The sequence below is a fragment of the Rutidosis leptorrhynchoides genome, chromosome 1 (assembly GCF_046630445.1).
Source record: "Rutidosis leptorrhynchoides isolate AG116_Rl617_1_P2 chromosome 1, CSIRO_AGI_Rlap_v1, whole genome shotgun sequence".
Taxonomy (NCBI): Eukaryota; Viridiplantae; Streptophyta; class Magnoliopsida; order Asterales; family Asteraceae; genus Rutidosis; species Rutidosis leptorrhynchoides.
The window spans coordinates 518,299,664-518,317,776 of NC_092333.1; the positions used below are offsets into that span (position 1 = coordinate 518,299,664).

The 18,113-nt window shown below is 32.1% G+C and overlaps 1 non-coding gene across 1 annotated transcript; it reads right to left on the reverse strand.

Annotated features, from left to right (window-relative positions):
• Positions 1 to 9,361: 9,361 nt before the first annotated feature.
• Positions 9,362 to 9,468, reverse strand: LOC139886836 (small nucleolar RNA R71). Its single transcript, XR_011772697.1, has one exon. It is a non-coding gene; the product is annotated as a small nucleolar RNA R71 (small nucleolar RNA).
• Positions 9,469 to 18,113: the final 8,645 nt, after the last annotated feature.

Below are 18,113 nucleotides of genomic sequence, written 5' to 3' on the forward strand. Positions count from 1 at the left end.
AATTACCAGAATACCTTGGAAAAGGCCAAATCATCAAGAAATATTTTCTTGATATTTTAGAGGTTAAATAGAATACAAGTGTCGTATAACATGGCACATGATGATGTTATGATATGTGAATCATCACGTTCTATTTAGAAACTCAGCATGACTTACTGTAATAGAATCACGTTGATCAAGTGTCATTATATTATACTAATTCATGCTTCAGTTCCCAACACTACTTCAAAATATTCCTATTTTAAACTTGAATGTTTCAGAATTTAGAAACTAAAATAGTTTCTTTTATGATGTAATACAGATAGCGCGAAGAGGTAAATGATTTCAAATAAGAAAAATTAAGAAAATATCTTCAGAAATATGGTGGATATTTATAATGAAAGATATGATGATATCTTAGGATTTCTAATATCAGAGGATGATGAAGAATATTGTCCGCAAGGGTTTAGAGTCAGGAGCAAGGTATTCGATAATGACTTCAGCAAATACTGAATCATTTGGATCCTTTGAAGGCAGGTTTAGCCTTTGTGATTTGTCCACAGCCTCCTTCATACTTTGCTCAATCCGTTTTTCAGTTCCAACTCTTTTCTTTTTCTGAGCTCTGCCAACACACTACTCTTTATTATCAAACTTTTTATTGTTAAGGTCATTTTATAGTTTTTGCTGCTTCATCAACAATTTCGTGAACTATTCCGCAGTTTAGGGTGTTTTTCAGAAACTTCACATTCAAGTATGTAAGTCCAGGAGATAGACGTTATATATACACATATAACTGTTGGCATGGACATGCTGCGAGATTTCAAAATACTGATTGCTAATTCCCGATGATTCGTATGGCAATTCTCGTTACAAGATGCGAATGAGTAAATGATGGGATTTCGATAAATATAATGATTTTTCGGGAAGTCAAAGATAGGTGAAATTGTTGGTAAGTTTATTGCTAATGTGGCGAGATATGAAAGGTTCCCCAGTAACAATGGCGAAAAGGCAACGTATATATCAATGTTATAATAAGGAAATTTTGACTGAAAAGTCGAAGTTGGCTTGCTGGAGCTGTGACAAAACTGTCTATTTTGAAACGGAATTGAAAAGTCATTTTTGCTAGTAAATGCCAAAGGATCTGACACGGATGCGTGTCATATTATGACTTTGGTTTCGAGAGCCTTTTAAGTATACAACTGTTGGTAACATGTGGTTGGATCATCATCTCGATTGTTCATTATTTGAAGTGTCTTCAGGAATTTCAAAGGATTTGAACGCAGATTGTAATCGTTAAGATACAATTGAGGTTTAAGATGAAATCAAGTGGCAAACTTGAAGAATTGTTTAGTTTCATTGTTATAATCGATATTTTAATTTATTTTAATTGTCCACTATTGGTAGTATATAGTTGATAGTCTACAGTTAGCAGTTCAATAATTTAATACATAATATTCAAATTAATTAATACGTATCGTGACCCGTGTACAGATCTCAGACTCGATCACAACTCAAAGTATATATATTATTGTAGAATCAACCTCAACCCTGTATAGCGAACTCGAACATTACAGTATATAGAGTGTCTATGGTTATTCCAAATAATATATATACATGCGTCGATATGATATGTCAAAACCTTGTATACATGTCCCGATATTTAAGGTGCGTAAAATAAATAACAGAAATTAAATGACGATAAATAAAATTAAGAGAATATAAATTGCAATAATTAAATTGCGGTAAATAAAATGTAACCAGTTAGCTAAGAACAGTTAGCTAGGAACAGTTAGCGTGGATTCTTAACAAAATTCTTCTCATAGTTAAATTGTTTGTTTCTAACAAATTTTATTTATCCAATGCTTTCTTCTTTATGCCACTTGTTGGATTCTGAGAAGTCAAAATCCAAATATGAAATTTGAATGAAAATGGTTATTTTGTGATGAACAGATTCGTATATCGGTGAATGTGATTAGGATAGTAAATGACTGTTGAATCAGATTCGAAGAATGTACAATGTAACTTATTAATGTGAAATCTAAATATTCCCCGGGTATTACCTACCCGTTAAAATATTTTCACCATTAACAGTTTATACGAAAGAATTTTTAATTACAATCTTTATGAAAACATATATATACATATATATTTTCTTCAGATGTAATCATAGATTTAATGAGTTAATATGATATTAAACTCATATGATTTTCGGTTTGAGCTAGAATAAGTAATCTCTAAGACTATTAGGAACTACATATTCTTCGTAGAATATTAATGAAGTTATGGGTCAATACTTCATCGTTAACTATTAGGAATCACATATTCTTCACAGAATATCAATGAAGTTATGGATCAATACTTCATCGTTAATTATTAGGAATCACATATTCTTCGCAGAATATTAATGAAGTTATGGATCAATACTTCATCATTCATTGTTGTTGGTACTCCTTGGTATCTATGGTGCGTATGATGTTGATGTTCGTGGGACTGATTGTGAATTTGAGGTGTAAGATACGGATGTTGTTGTTGCTGGATGGTGGTGGTACTGTTGATGTTGCTGATGGTGGTACTGTTTATGCTGCTGATACTGCTGATAATGTTTGTAACCTTTGCACCACATTCTCTAAAGCCACTACCCGAGCGCGAAGCTCGTTGACTTCTTCTATTACACCGGGGTGATTGTCGGTTCGGACGAGCGGATAAATAAAATCTAGAATTTGGTGTAGTATATAATCATGACGAGATACTCTGGAAAGGAGAGAGAAAATGGTGTTTCGAACGGGTTCGCCGGTAAGTGCTTCAGGTTCTTCGCCCAGAGGACAATATGGTGGATGAAACGGATCGCTTCTTCTTGTCTCCAATGATTAAGTAGACTACGAACCCATCAGATGAATTGGGGATAGATGATTGGTTGATTCATTCTGGTGACACCGCTTTCGGAGCTTAGGTGAATATCCATGTCGGAATAGCTGTCGAAATAACTATCGGAATAGCTATCGAAATCTGAGGGACTTGAACTGGTTGAGGAATTCATCTCGTACGATCAGATAAAGAATTTTCGATAAGAAATAGAATATAGGATATAGATTAGTACCATGCAATACATAATTTACATATGCATATATAATACTAAAATCCCATAAGTTACGGAGGAATCTACGGAAGCTATCAGGCAAAGGTAACAATAACAGATACGCTAAGATATGAATTTATCTATACATTGTCTATGCAATAGAGGCAGTAAGACATGTCTAGACTAAGAATTATAAGCAGGTAATTTCCTAAGAATGATAAGCAGATGATTTCCGACTAGAAATGATAAGCAAAACTTTTGACATGCAGACACGGTCGAAGTCCAGACACACTAATGCATCTAAACAACTATCAGTTAGACACACTAATGCAAGACCTGGTTCGCTAAGACCACCGCTCTGATACCAACTGTAGTGACCCGTCCTAATCCATCCAGACGAAGTCCACAACGATTACAAACGATTCACAATAGTTGATTACATCGCGAGGTACTTGACCTCTATATGATACATTTTACAAACATTGCATTCGTTTTTAAAAGACAAACTTTCATTTCATCAAAAGTTGACGGCATGTATACCATTTCATACTATATCCAACTATAATTGACTGAATAATAATCTTGATGAACTCAAAGACTCGAATGCAACGTCTTTTGAAATGTGTGATGAATGACTCCAAGTAATATCTCTAATATGAGCAAATGCACAGCGGAAGATTTCTTTCGTACCTGAGAATAAACATGCTTTAAAGTGTCAACCAAAAGGTAGGTGAGTTCATTAGTTTATCATAATCGATCATTTTCATCATTTTAATAGACCACAAGAATTTCATTTCCATTTCTCATTAATATACATCTCATGCATAGAGAAAAAAATCATTCATATGGATTGAACACCTGATAACCGACATTAACTAGATGCATATAAGAATATCCCATATCATTCCGGGAAATCCTTCGGACATGATATAAAACAACATCGAAGTAGTAAAGCATCAGGTACGTTGGATGGGGTTCGTCGGGCCCATAGATCTATCTTTAGGATTAGCGTCAATTAGTAGATCGGTTTACTAATTCTTTGGTTACCAAGCAAAAGGGGCATATTCGGCTTCGATCATTCAACCATATAATGTAGTTTTAATTACTTGTGTCTATTTCGTAAAACAGTTATAAAAGCAGCGCATGTATTCTCAGTCCCAAAAATATATATTGCAAAAGCATTTAAAAAGGGAGTAATGAAACTCACCATAATGTATTTTGTAGTAAAAATACATATGACGTCATTTAACAAGTATAGGGTTGACCTCGGATTCACGAACCTATATTATTCATATATCTATTAAAGCATATACTTGTAATCGAACAAATTTAGGTATTATTATTAATTGTTATTTTTGTAACTTGTACGTTTCATTAATAACTAAATTAACTATATTTATTTTTATATACATTAAATAGATAATTAATATTTATTACAAACATATTAATTTAGTTATGTTTTATGTAAATAATATATTTTTATATAGAAAATCTTTATTTGATATATTAATAATACTAATAATAATGATAAAAATAATAATATTAGTGTTAAAAATAATAAAAATGATAGTAAAAATAATAATGATAAAGAAAAATGATAATTCTAATGATTATAATAATGATAGTTCTAATAATAATATGATAATTTTTATAATAAATTAGTTTCAATAATAATACTACTTACATTAAAAATGATGATAATAATAATAATATAATAATAATAATAATAATAATAATAATAATAATAATAATAATAATAATAATAATAATAATAATAATAATAATAATAAAATGAGTAATAAGTAAACTACCTCAAAGGAGTAGTCCCAAAAAAATGCCCAAGTCCGGGTTTGAACCCGCGACGTTCCGCTAACCCAAAAACACTCCTTAACCATCACTCCAACTTCCATCAACATTATATCATCTATCAACACAGTCGCGACATGTGTCATCACTATTATCATTATTCCATCATGATCATCAAGATCATTGTCATTTATCATCACCAACTTATCTCCGTTTAGTCGTCGCCTTTATTATCATATTAGCACCATCAACTTCATGGTCCATATTAGAAACTCAAAAAATGGCAGCAACAAAGGTTGATGGGCTCGGTTTATGGAATGGGCTTATGATTTAGTTCATTTAATTAAGTGGGCTCAAGTGACATCTTAATCTAGTCCATTTTGATTTAATCCATTACATATGTGGGTCGGTTCTTTGTATGGCTCAACAATGAAAAGGAAAAGGATAGGAAATGGAAGTGGGACAAGAAGTAGGGTATTGGTGTTTGTTTAAACTCTTTTTTTTTAATCCGAACCTAACAGAATACAAATTATTGCAAGCACTCATCATATTATTAATTATTATTTTAATCTCTTTCCCTAACCAACATCACTACCATATATCATATATTATCCTTATTGAGGTGTTTTCTTGTCGTCGGGGAAATTGAAGATAGAAGCAACAAAACGTCTCATCATCATATATCATTATCATTTTCGTTTGCCACAATCATAAACGTAATCATCGTTAATCTTGATCATACGTAACCATGTTCATCATCTATATTATATCATCTCCATTATCATTATCATGATCCAATATCATTCATCACCATATCTTCGGCCCAATAGGAAAAAAGTAAATTGGCCTTCGACCCATTAGTGACCCACTTCAAGTTTTGTATAGAAAAATAAAATATGGAAACTGTGTCTCATAAATCGTTGGATTTAGAATCCAAAGTACATCCCTGATAATGCTAAAAACGAACACATATTTCATAGCATTATCCCTCAAGAAAGACAAGATTTTAGTTGCAATTGTTCTATTTACAAGTGATATTCGTTTAAATAATAAAAGGTGAAGACAAAAGGTAGATTTGACGATTTGAAGATGCAAACGACCAAAAAGCTAAAAGTACAAAGTACAATCCAAGTGGTTCAATATATTGATGAGAAACGTCTAAAAATTACAAACGTACGAAAAGGCGTTCGAAAATCTGGAACCGAGACATGTACCAACTTTCAACGCTCGACGCAACGGAGCTGAAAGTACAAGTCAACTATGCACAAGAATATAATATAATATTTAAATAATTCATAATAAGAATAATAATAAATAATAAAAAGTTGTTAATTGAGCATAGTTAAGGGGTCGTAAGTAAAAATTTCAAATCAACATTTGCCTATAAAACGAGACTACAGAGAATGGAGAAAGACACACCTTTTTCCAATCTTCTTTCTCTATATATGTAATTTATATATTTATATATATTTATAATTATAATTTTAATTTAAGTTTAATAATAAGTGAGTTATTGTAAGAAATGTTTTACGGGTTTTAAAGTCGGAACTCTGTCCGTGTAACGCTACGCCATTATTCACCACTGTAAGCTATGTTCTTCCTTTTTAAATTAATGTCTCGTAACTAAGTTATTATTATGCTTATTTGAGCCGAAGTAATCATGATGTTGGACTAAATATTAAAGATTGGGTTATTGGATTTTGTACCATAATTAGGGTATGGACAAAAGACCGACACTTGTGGACATTGGACCATGGACCATTAATAGATGGGGGGTATTGTCTAATCGAATGACAACTCTTTGGATTCTGTCGAACCTATCTTCAAATTAGTTAATCTAATATTTATTAAATGATTATGCATGTCCTATTTAGTGACGTTTATACGACATCTTTTACAATCATTTAATTAATCAATTGGGTTGGGTAATTTATTATTCATTCTGGCCAAGTGGGTAAATTAATAATCATGGACTAATTAAAACAGGGGTGGATTACATACAAGGGTAATTGGTGTAATTGTTAACAAAGTATTAAGACCTTGGATTACACACAGTCGATAACCTGGTGTAATTATTAACAAAGTATTAAGACCTTGTTACAGTTCGAATCCCCGATTAGTTGGAATATTTGACTTCAGATATAAGGTTAATTTGACGATCATTTTATAATTATGACCGATGAACTATTATGGGCAAAAACCAGATAGGTATCAAATAAATCCAGGACAAAGGACAATTAACCCAGCATAATAAATTAAAATTAAAACGTCAAACATCATGATTACGGAAGTTTAAATAAACATAATTCTTTTATTGTATTTCTCATCGTACTTTCATTTACTCGCAATTTTATTTATTGTCATTTTAATATTGTTATTTATTTTACGCACTTTAATTATCGTCATTTATCTGTACGCTTAAAATATAAAATCGACAAACCGGTCATTAAACGGTAAATCCCCCCAAAGTTACCTATAATTACTATATCTAGTTTAACTACTTAATTAACTAATTTGACCTAGTAAGACACCCAAAAATAGTGTCCACGGATTTACCTCCCGGACTTTACCTTAGCTATATTATTACACGATAGGTATACTTGCCTTTTGTGTTTTAGTTTAATTTAGGTGATTTCCTATAGTAAATAAATATAAAACTGATAGCCGTTTTATACACACCCTCTAGAACACATCAAGTTTTTGGCGCCGCTGCCGGGGACACTTTTTGTGTCTTCACGGGGTATTTAAGTTTTTTTTTTTTTAGTTTTTGATTGATTAAAGATATATTAATTTAAATATAATAATTTAATAAATATAATAATATAATAATATTAAAATAAAATATAATAATATAATAATATTGAAATAAAATATAATAATATAATAATAATTTTGAATCAAATTTGAATCGTAAAGTTTTAAAAAGTCGTATTTATTAAATACTTCAGGAGTATATTATGTAACTTATAATTAATAATTTCTATCATGTCGCTTTCATGTGAATAGTAAATTAATTAATTTCGTTTCATTTACTATTCATGAATAGTAAATGAGTTAAAAAAATTAAAATCCTTAAAAAAAGAAATATTAAAATCGTTACAAAAATAATAAAAAAATATATAAAAAAAAAATTTTTTTTTTAAAAAATTTAAATAAAAAATATATATATATATATTTTTAAGATTTTGTCTATAAAATAAAAAAAATATATTTATTTTAAGTTTTATTACCTTTAGATTTTTAGACTCTAGTTACAACTTTTAGTATTAAGTTTAGTTTTGCCATAATTATTTTTATACTTTTAGATTTTTAGGCTTTGCCGTAAAATCTCTTAAGTGCTTTTTCTTTAGACTAAGATTTAGGTGGCTTAAAATTTTGCGACGACGTGTTAAAATTTTAGTATCATTTTAAGTAATTGCCGTTTTTCGTTTAGAATCCCTTTTAAGTTTCGACACGCTACTTTCTTATTTTTATTTTTCGACCTTTTATTTTTTCGACGTTTTTCGACGCAATCTTTTTCTTTCTTATTTCTCGACGCTCTAGTTTTTAGGACATAGAATTTTCTATTTCTTCTCTAAAATTTCAAACGAAAAATTATTTTAAGCGATTAAATTGATAGACATCCAAATTTTCTGGTTCGTAGTAATAGTTGGATTTGTTAGTGGGGAGTTGTGGGCTTCCGATTTAAAGGGTCCTGGCTACCTACTGCATCTATTGGCTATTCGAAACGTGGGCAAAATCAGAAAAGTCTATTAATTTGATAACTTATATAATTTTTATTTTTATAACTAATAGGATATTCAGTGAATGCACCGAGCAAAACGTTCACCACCTTTCATACGTTCACCACCTGTAACTCGATCAAGGCATCTAGCCAATATTGTTGTAGTTGATTTTTCTTTAGAATTGTCATCTAGTCGACCAAGTACTCCAACTCAAATTTCCGATAATCCATTTTTTGAACCCAATCTCACAATTGAGAATCCGGAGGGACAATTCCAAGATCCTGATCCACTAATCATTCCTCCTGAATCAAAAATCATACAATCAGAGATTGTCGAGGAAGAAACCATTAAATCAGAATCCTCTAGTGATTCAGATTCAATAAATTCAATCATGGAAAATCTGGAACCTCTAAGTATGGAAAACCGAATGCGAGCTAAACGCACTGGCCAAGGTCACGCAATCACTCAAACAGGCATTAATGCACCGGATTATGAAATCAAAGGACAAATCCTACACATGGTAACTAATCAATGCCAATTTAGTGGTGCGCCGAAGGAAGATCCAAACGAACATCTTCTTACCTTTAACAGGATTTGTACTTTATTCAAAATCAGAGAAGTTGAGGATGAACAGATCTATCTCATGTTATTTCCCTGGACTTTAAAGGAAGAAGCCAAATATTGGTTGGAATCGTTACCTGAAGGGGCGATTGATACATGGGATATTTTAGTTGAGAAATTTCTTCAAAGATTCTTTCCGGCATCTAAAGCCGTGAGACTTTAAGGAGAAATTGCCACGTTCGTGCAAAAGCCAAATGAAACGTTATATGAGGCATGGACAAGATTCGGAAGGATGTTGAGAGGATGTCCTCAACATGGTTTAGATACTTTTCAAATAGTGCAAATTTTCTATAAAGGCGTCGACATCGCCACACGAAAAGACATCGACACAGCAGCTGGTGGTACCATTATGAAGAAAACCGCAACCGAAGCTCACAAGATCATTGATAACACATCATCCCACTCTCATGAGTGGCATCAGGAAAAAGATATTTTTCGTTCATCTAAAGCGGCTAGAGCCGATTCTAGCCATAATTTTGATTCTGTTTTCGCAAAAATAGATGCTTTCGAGAGACGAATGGAAAAGATGACTAAAGATATTCACGCAATACGAATCAGTTATGAGCAATGCAGTGGACCACACTTAACGAAAGATTGAATGTTGAGCAAACGATGGAACAACGAGAGAATGTTTCCTACATAAACCAAAGGCTAGGAAATAATTATCAAAATAATTATCAACCGCCAAGGCCAAACTTTAATCGAAATCAAAACATTCTTTACAATCTAAATAGACCTAATAATAACTCATACAACCAACAAGGTCCGAATAACCAACCAACTCAAAACAACACTTTCAATCAACAAAGACCTGGCTTGTATAAACCACCACAACAAATCGAAGAGAAAAAGTCAAATCTGGAAGAAGTGGTATTTAAGCTAGTTGAATCTCAAACACAATTTATTGAAACTTAAACCCAAACGAATGAGAGGTTTGATCAGTCATTTAGAACTCAACAAGCTTCCATTTTGAATCTAGAAAAACAAGTAGGTACTCTTGTTAGATTGATGAGTGAAAGGGAACAAGGAAAGCTACCGAGTAATAATGAAGTAAATCCTCGGAATGAAAATGTTAACATGGTATCAACAAATTCTGAAAAACCAACACCAGAAGATGGGAAAGTTTTAGATGTGAGTAACAATGAAGAAGTTACAACACCACCACCACCCGAGTATGTAAAGCCAGTGGTGGCACCATACAAAACACCCATCCCGTTTCCAAGAAAAGGAGTTGAGTATGAGCAAGTGATAGGTAATAAATTTTGTGATACCTTTGGAAAAAAGAAGAAGAAGAAGAATAAGAAAGTGCAAGAAACAAAAACCGTAGAAGTAAACCCGGTGAAGACAGTTCCACCAAAACCTCCACCTAGGGTAGGTGATCCGGGTGAATTTGTTGTTCCTTGTCTACTAAGTGACTGTGTCATGTATGATGCACTAGTAGATTTAGGTGCAAGTGTGAGTGTTATGCCTCTTTCATTATATAAGAGATTAGGAGTAGGTGAGTTAGGTCCAACGGATATGAGTGTTCGACTCCTTGATCAAACCATTAAGCACCCAGTTGGAATTGCTGACAACCTACTCGTTCAAGTAGGTAATTTAACCTTTCTAGTCGAATTCATTGTCATTGACATAGAAGAGGACCCAAACATTCCTCTAATTTTAGGTCGACCATTCTTAGCGTCCACCGGGGCGTTATTTGATGTAAGAAAGGGTAGAATGACACTTAGTAATGATGAGAAATCGATCACCTTTATGATTCGAAAGTCTAAATCTCCACCAACCAAAACCGTTGAACCAGCAAAAACGATTGGTAAGAACCATGTTGTTTTACCAACTCCAATGGTAGTGCTCAACAATAATAAAACGCCTAAGTGTGGGGAAAATGAAGTAACACCTAATGATGACCTGATAACAAAGAACCCCGTTGTTGATACGAAATTAAATGATCCCGTTATTAATAGTTCAATGAAGAAACTTATTAAACGAATTCGCGATGCTAGAACCAAGGGAAACTTTAAGTTATGTAACCGGTTAGTATCCAATCTATCGCCTAAAGAAAAGGCGAAATTAGTTGAATTTGTGGATATTACACAAGAATCCGACCAATGGCTTAAAGCAAAAGTCACAGATATGCAAGTTGATTATGGTCCAAGAAAAATTGACGATGAAGTTAATCACAATTTTGACTCCACAGCTACCTAAGTGTGGGGAGATTCAAAATGTTCTAAAAAGAAAATGCTGTCTAGAGTTAATTGTTCTGTTCTCGTGTAGTTCCGAGAATAGAATCCGATTGGTCTTTTTCACTAGCAGACACTAAAGAACTAGTTTTCTCCCCCCATTCTGAATTTTTTTTTTTTGTTTTGTAGGTTTTATATGAAATTAATATGCTTTTTAAATTTAAGTTTTGTGTGATTTTAAAAACAAAAATTTACTTTATTTAATTAAGTTTAAAAAAAATGATTTCTAAAATTCGTCGTGAGTTAAACACTAGGTCATTGAACCGAAATTGCTTTACCCGAGGGCGGGACGACAAATTTTGTTATCATTATTTTTAATTTAAAGTATGCCAAAAAAATATATTAGATTTTATAAATTTTTGAAAGTGGGGTAATATACCAAACTTCAAAAATATGTATATATGTTTGTAGTTTATCTTATGTACAAAACAGGGTAAAACAATACACTTTCAAAGACTGTCATTAAGTTCAGCAAAAGCTACTAATTTTGACGACAAGACGCAAAATATCAAATGTGAAATAACAACAATATGTTTGCAAACTCGGTAATTTTAATCATTTTTCTACACTAATCACCCTCATGAATTTAAATTTTTACTGATTTCTTGCAAATGAGGGCATTGCAAGATCTCAAGTGTGGGGAATGGTTATAAATTCTCTCGGGTTTACGCTTGGTTTAATTGCCAAATTTTGTGAAAATTTGAAAAATTTTCAACTAAATGAATTCAAAATCATGTTTATACATATTTATGAACGATAAAACTAGGTGATACTACCGAAATTATTGTTACCTTGGAAAGGATATAAATTGAGAAACAACCCAAAACGCTTGAATTCATTTAAAATGGAATAGAGGAGAATAAAAAGGCAAAGAAAGAAATAAATAAAAGCTGAGTGTGGGAAGAATTCACCAAGGAATTCACCAAGTTCTTTAAAACATATATCACATATCTGTACAAGCTTATTGTAGGTACTTTTGTTTTGGACTAAACTAATCAGTTTTACCCGATTTATTGTAATACTTTTGAAAGAAAGATGGATCTACACGATGAATCAATTCCATCATTATAAGGAAGTAAAGTCTTCCGAAAAAGACACACGCTTCTTGATTTAGGTCAAGAAGTTGTCGTTCAGACCAGCTGTAGGTTGACGAAAAATCTAGAAAAGTCATCTCTAAAATCAGCAGGAAATCCACGGACCTCAGCATCAAACAGGGTCGCCATGTGGTCAGACTTATCCTAACCATGAGAGGATATGTCTCGTAAAATGGGGAGGGCGCCGTGCAAATTAGCTTGATAAGACTAATAAATCAGACCCCCCAGTAAGGATAATCTCCTTAAAGATTAAAAATCAGCTTTTAAGCCTGATATTACTCAATCTTTGAGATTGACTTTAAAGATTGAGAATTACAAACTCATGGAATTCGATGATATCTAAACTCGAACTTGAAAAAGAAAATATTTTGATCAAATTACAAACCGATTTATTTTTTGAAAACCTATTTTCAATGCGTTCATTACCATTGAACGTAAAATCCTGAGAATTCATCAGAATTCATTAGGTCACCTGAATCAAATCGGGTGTCAACCGTAAGAACGGTGGTTGCATAGCATGGTCAAAGACTGGACCTTGTGCCAGACCGAAAAACCATAAGGGTGAGCTTTACTATTGCTCCTACAAAGGATAGTAATTGCATCCGACACGATATAGACCATAATCAAAAGCATGTCATTAGACATTGCCTTAACAGTTGCTTGTTCAACGCTTTTCATTACAACCGGACGGTAGTTTACTGAAAGGTAATATACGAAACAAGTAAACTGGACGTGTTGCTTTCCTAATACAAGGTTAGCAAGTGGGTTACACAAAACCATAAGTTTTGAGCTAAAATTTTCAAATCTAAAACCCACACAACCCACAAAAACATTTTGCAACACCGGTGAAGGGTTATTCCGGAAAACTTATCTAGGATAAAAACTAGATTGAATTTTCAAAAGATCAAATGTTTTCATAAAGATCTAATTTCCTAACGGATCTAAATTTTTATAGTCATGTGAGACTGTAAACCGCATCGTTACTATCATTGTTCATAACCGCAGTATTGAAATCACTGATGTACAAAGTGTGAAGAATAAAGAAGTGATTCAAGTATGTTTTTATTTCAAGACTATATTGCTTGAGGACAAGCAACGCTCAAGTGTGGGAATATTGATAATGCTAAAAACGAACACATATTTCATAGCATTATCCCTAAAGAAAGACAAGATTTTAGTTGCAATTGTTCTATTTACAAGTGATATTCGTTTAAATAATAAAAGGTGAAGACAAAAGGCAGATTCGAGGATTTGAAGACGCAAACGACCAAAAAGCTAAAAGTACAAAGTACAATCCAAGTGGTTCAATATATTGATGAGAAACATCTAAAAATTACAAACGTACAAGCCGCAAAACGCAAAGTACAAGATATTAAATTATACGAAAAGGCGTTCAAAAATCCGAAACTGGGACATGAACCAACTTTCAACGCTCGACGCAACGGAGCTGAAAGTACAAGTCAACTATGCACAAGAATATAATATAATATTTAAATAATTCATAATAAGAATAATAATAAATAATAAAAAGTTGTTAATTGAGCATAGTTAAGGGGTCATAAGTGAAAATTTCAAATCAACATTTGCTTATAAAACGAGACTACAGAGAATGAAGAAAGACACACCTTTTTCCAATCTTCTTTCTCTATATATGTAATTTATATATTTATAATTATAATTTTAATTTAAGTTTAATAATAATTGAGTTATTGTAAGAAATGTTTTACGGGTTTTAAAGTCGGAACTCTGTCCGTGTAACGCTACGCGATTATTCACCACTGTAAGCTATGTTCTTCCTTTTTAAATTAATGTCTCGTAACTAAGTCATTATTATGCTTATTTGAGCTGAAGTAATCATGATGTTGGACTAAATATTAAAGATTGGGTTATTGGATTTTGTACCATAATTAGGGTATGGACAAAAGACCGACACTTGTGGACATTGGACCATGGACCATTAATAGATGGGGGGTATTGTCTAATCGAATGACAACTCTTTGGAGTCTGTCGAACCTATCTTTAAATTAGTTAATCTAATATTTATTAAATGATTATGCATGTCCTATTTAGTGACGTTTATACGACATCTTTTAAAATCATTTAATTAATCAATTGGGTTGGGTAATTTATTATTCATTCTGGCCAAGTGGGTAAATTAATAATCATGGACTAATTAAAACAGGGGTGGATTACATACAAGGGTAATTGGTGTAATTGTTAACAAAGTATTAAGACCTTGGATTACACACAGTCGATAACCTGGTGTAATTATTAACAAAGTATTAAGACCTTGTTACAGTTTGAATCCCCGATTAGTTGGAATATTTGACTTCGGATATAAGGTTAATTTGACGATCATTTTATAATTATGACCAATGAACTATTATGGGCAAAAACCAGATAGGTATCAAATAAATTCAGGACAAAGGACAATTAACCCAGCATAATAAATTAAAATCAAAATGTCAAACATCATAATTATGGAAGTTTAAATAAACATAATTCTTTTATTGTATTTCTCATCGTACTTTCATTTACTCGCAATTTTATTTATTGTCATTTTAATATTGTTATTTATTTTACGCACTTTAATTATCATCATTTATCTGTACGCTTAAAATATAAAATCGACAAACCGGTCATTAAACGGTAAATCCCCCCAAAGTCACCTATAATTACTATATCTAGCTTAACTACTTAATTAACTAATTTGACCTAGTAAGACACCCAATAATAGTGTCCACGGATCGACCTCCTGGACTTTACCTTAGCTATATTATTACACGATAGGTATACTTGCCTTTTGTGTTTTAGTTTAATTTATGTGATTTCCTGTAGTAAATAAATATAAAACTGATAGCTGTTTCATACACACCCTCTAGAACACATCAATCCCCACCTTGAATTCTCCCCATCCCTACTCACTTTGGCATATCACACAAATCTACGACCCCATCAAAAGATTAAGTCCAATTTGTTAATCACTAGTGGGGAGCACATTAAATAAAGGAATTTCGATGGTGATGGTCAGTTTTATTAGAATTAAATAATAGGAAACAAAAGTTATATCACCTTCATGATTAGTAGTAGCACTCTTTGTGTAGAAAACAAAAAAGATAACACCGAAAGTGGGGTGTTGTTTGGGTTGTTTAGTGAAACATAAATGCACAACAGCGGCCAAGGTATGAAATAGAAAACGGTTACAGCAACTGCATCATTTAGCTGTAAAACGAGCAGTAGTAGTAGCCGCATGGTTGGTTGGTGTCCGACCAATTTTAGCAGTAGTTTCCTCGATGGTTTGTGGGGTTTTCAAGCATAGCAGCAACAAAAAAATATATATATAGGAGTTTGAATCATGACGATACATGAGTGAGTTCATGTGTTGTGATGGGTTTTCGTTGGTTTCAGTCTTGTGCGGCAATCATGAAAACCCAATATCTGTGTGGCTAACAATAACAACAGGTAACTAAATAGCAGTAGGTGGTGGTGCTCATGGTGGAGTGGTGGAGATGGTTCGAACAAGAAACAATGATGATAATGGTTAGATGATTAGTGATTGAAGGTGTGTTATGGTTGTAAGGTTTTAAAGGTTTCTTGGTGGTTTGATGGTGATTTGGTAGTGTTCTTGGTTATAACAGAATTCAAGAAGAGAGATTGAAAAGAGAGCAAGATAATTCCTACTTTTCTGGTGCATGTATATGCATATATGTTTTATAGAGTTAGTGGAGAATTAGAAAAAGAGATGTGAAAGATAGAGATAGAGATAGATTAAGATGGATAATGATGGATTGGGATAGATAACTAATCAATTGAATCAAATACATAGTCCCTTAATGATTTCATGAATTCACGGAGTAATTAATATAATATTAAGTTAAAAATTAGGTTCATGTATCACACATTATTTAGAACGTGTTTACAGGTCACTGATAATGCTAAAAACGAACATATATTTCATAGCATTATTCCTCAAGAAAGACAAGCTTTTAGTTGCAACTGTTCTATTTACAAGTGATATTCGTTTAAATAATAAAAGGTGAAGACAAAAGACATATTCGACGAATTGAAGACGCAAACGACCAAAAAGCTCAAAAGTACAAAATACAATCAAAGAGGTTCCAATTATTGATAAGAAACGTCTCAAAATTACAAGAGTACAAGATTCAAAACGCAAAGTACAAGATATTAAATTATACGCAAGGACGTTCAAAAATCCGGAACCGGGACCATAGTCAACTCTCAACGCTCGATGCAACGGACTAAAAATTACAAGTCAACTATGCACATAAATATAATATAATATTTAAATAATTCTTATAATTATTTATATATTATATTTATTTAATTAAAACGTCGACAAACAAGAAAACAAGAACTTTGAGCTGTCACCGACGGCCATGCGATCGCGTGACCTGGAGGAAGAAATCCCATGCGATCGCATGGCCAACTTTTTCAGATCACATGGCCTATAAATTCGCGTGTTGGTTCAGTGTATCATCCATCCTATCTCTCTATCTTACAAACGTAATATATATATATATATATATATATATATATATATATATATATATATATATATATATATATATATATATATATATATATTATAATTTTAATTTTAATTCTAATAATAAGGGTATGTTAGCAAATGTTGTAAGGGTGTAAGTCGAAATTCTGTCCGTGTAACGCTACGCTATTTTTAATCATTGTAAGTTATGTTTAACCTTTTTACATTAATGTCTCGTAGCTAAGTTATTATTATGCTTATTTAAGCCGAAGTAATCATGATGTTGGGCTAATTATTAAAATTGGGTAATTGGGCTTTGTACCATAATTGGGGTTTGAACAAAAGAACTACACTTGTGGAAATTAGACTATGGGCTATTAATGGGCTTTATATTTGTTTAACTAAATGATAATTTGTTAATTTTAATATAAAGATTTACAATTGGACGTCCCTATGAATAACCATATACACTCAATCGGACACGATGGGCGGGGTATTTATATGTACGAATAATCGTTCATTTAACCGGACACGGGAATGGATTAATAGTCTATGGAATTATTAAAACAGGGGTGAAATTATGTACAAGGACACTTGGCATAATTGATAACAAAGTATTAAAACCTTGTTACAGTTTAAGTCCCCAATTAGTTGGAATATTTAACTTCGAGTATAAGGATAATTTGACGAGGACACTCGCACTTTATATTTATGACTGATGGACTGTTATGGACAAAAACCAGACGGACATATTAAATAATCCAGGACAAAGGACAATTAACCCATGGGCATAAAACTAAAATCAACACATCAAACATCATGATTACGGAAGTTTAAATAAGCATAATTCTTTTATTTCATATTTAATTTCCTTTATTTTATATTTAATTGCACTTCTAATTATCGTACTTTTATTTATTGTTATTGTATTTAATTGCACTTTTAATTATCGTACTTTTTAATTATCGCAATTTTATTTTATCGCACTTTTATTTATTGCAATTTCATTATCGTTATTTATTTTACGCTTTAGATTAAGTCTTGTATTTATTTTTAATATTTTACATT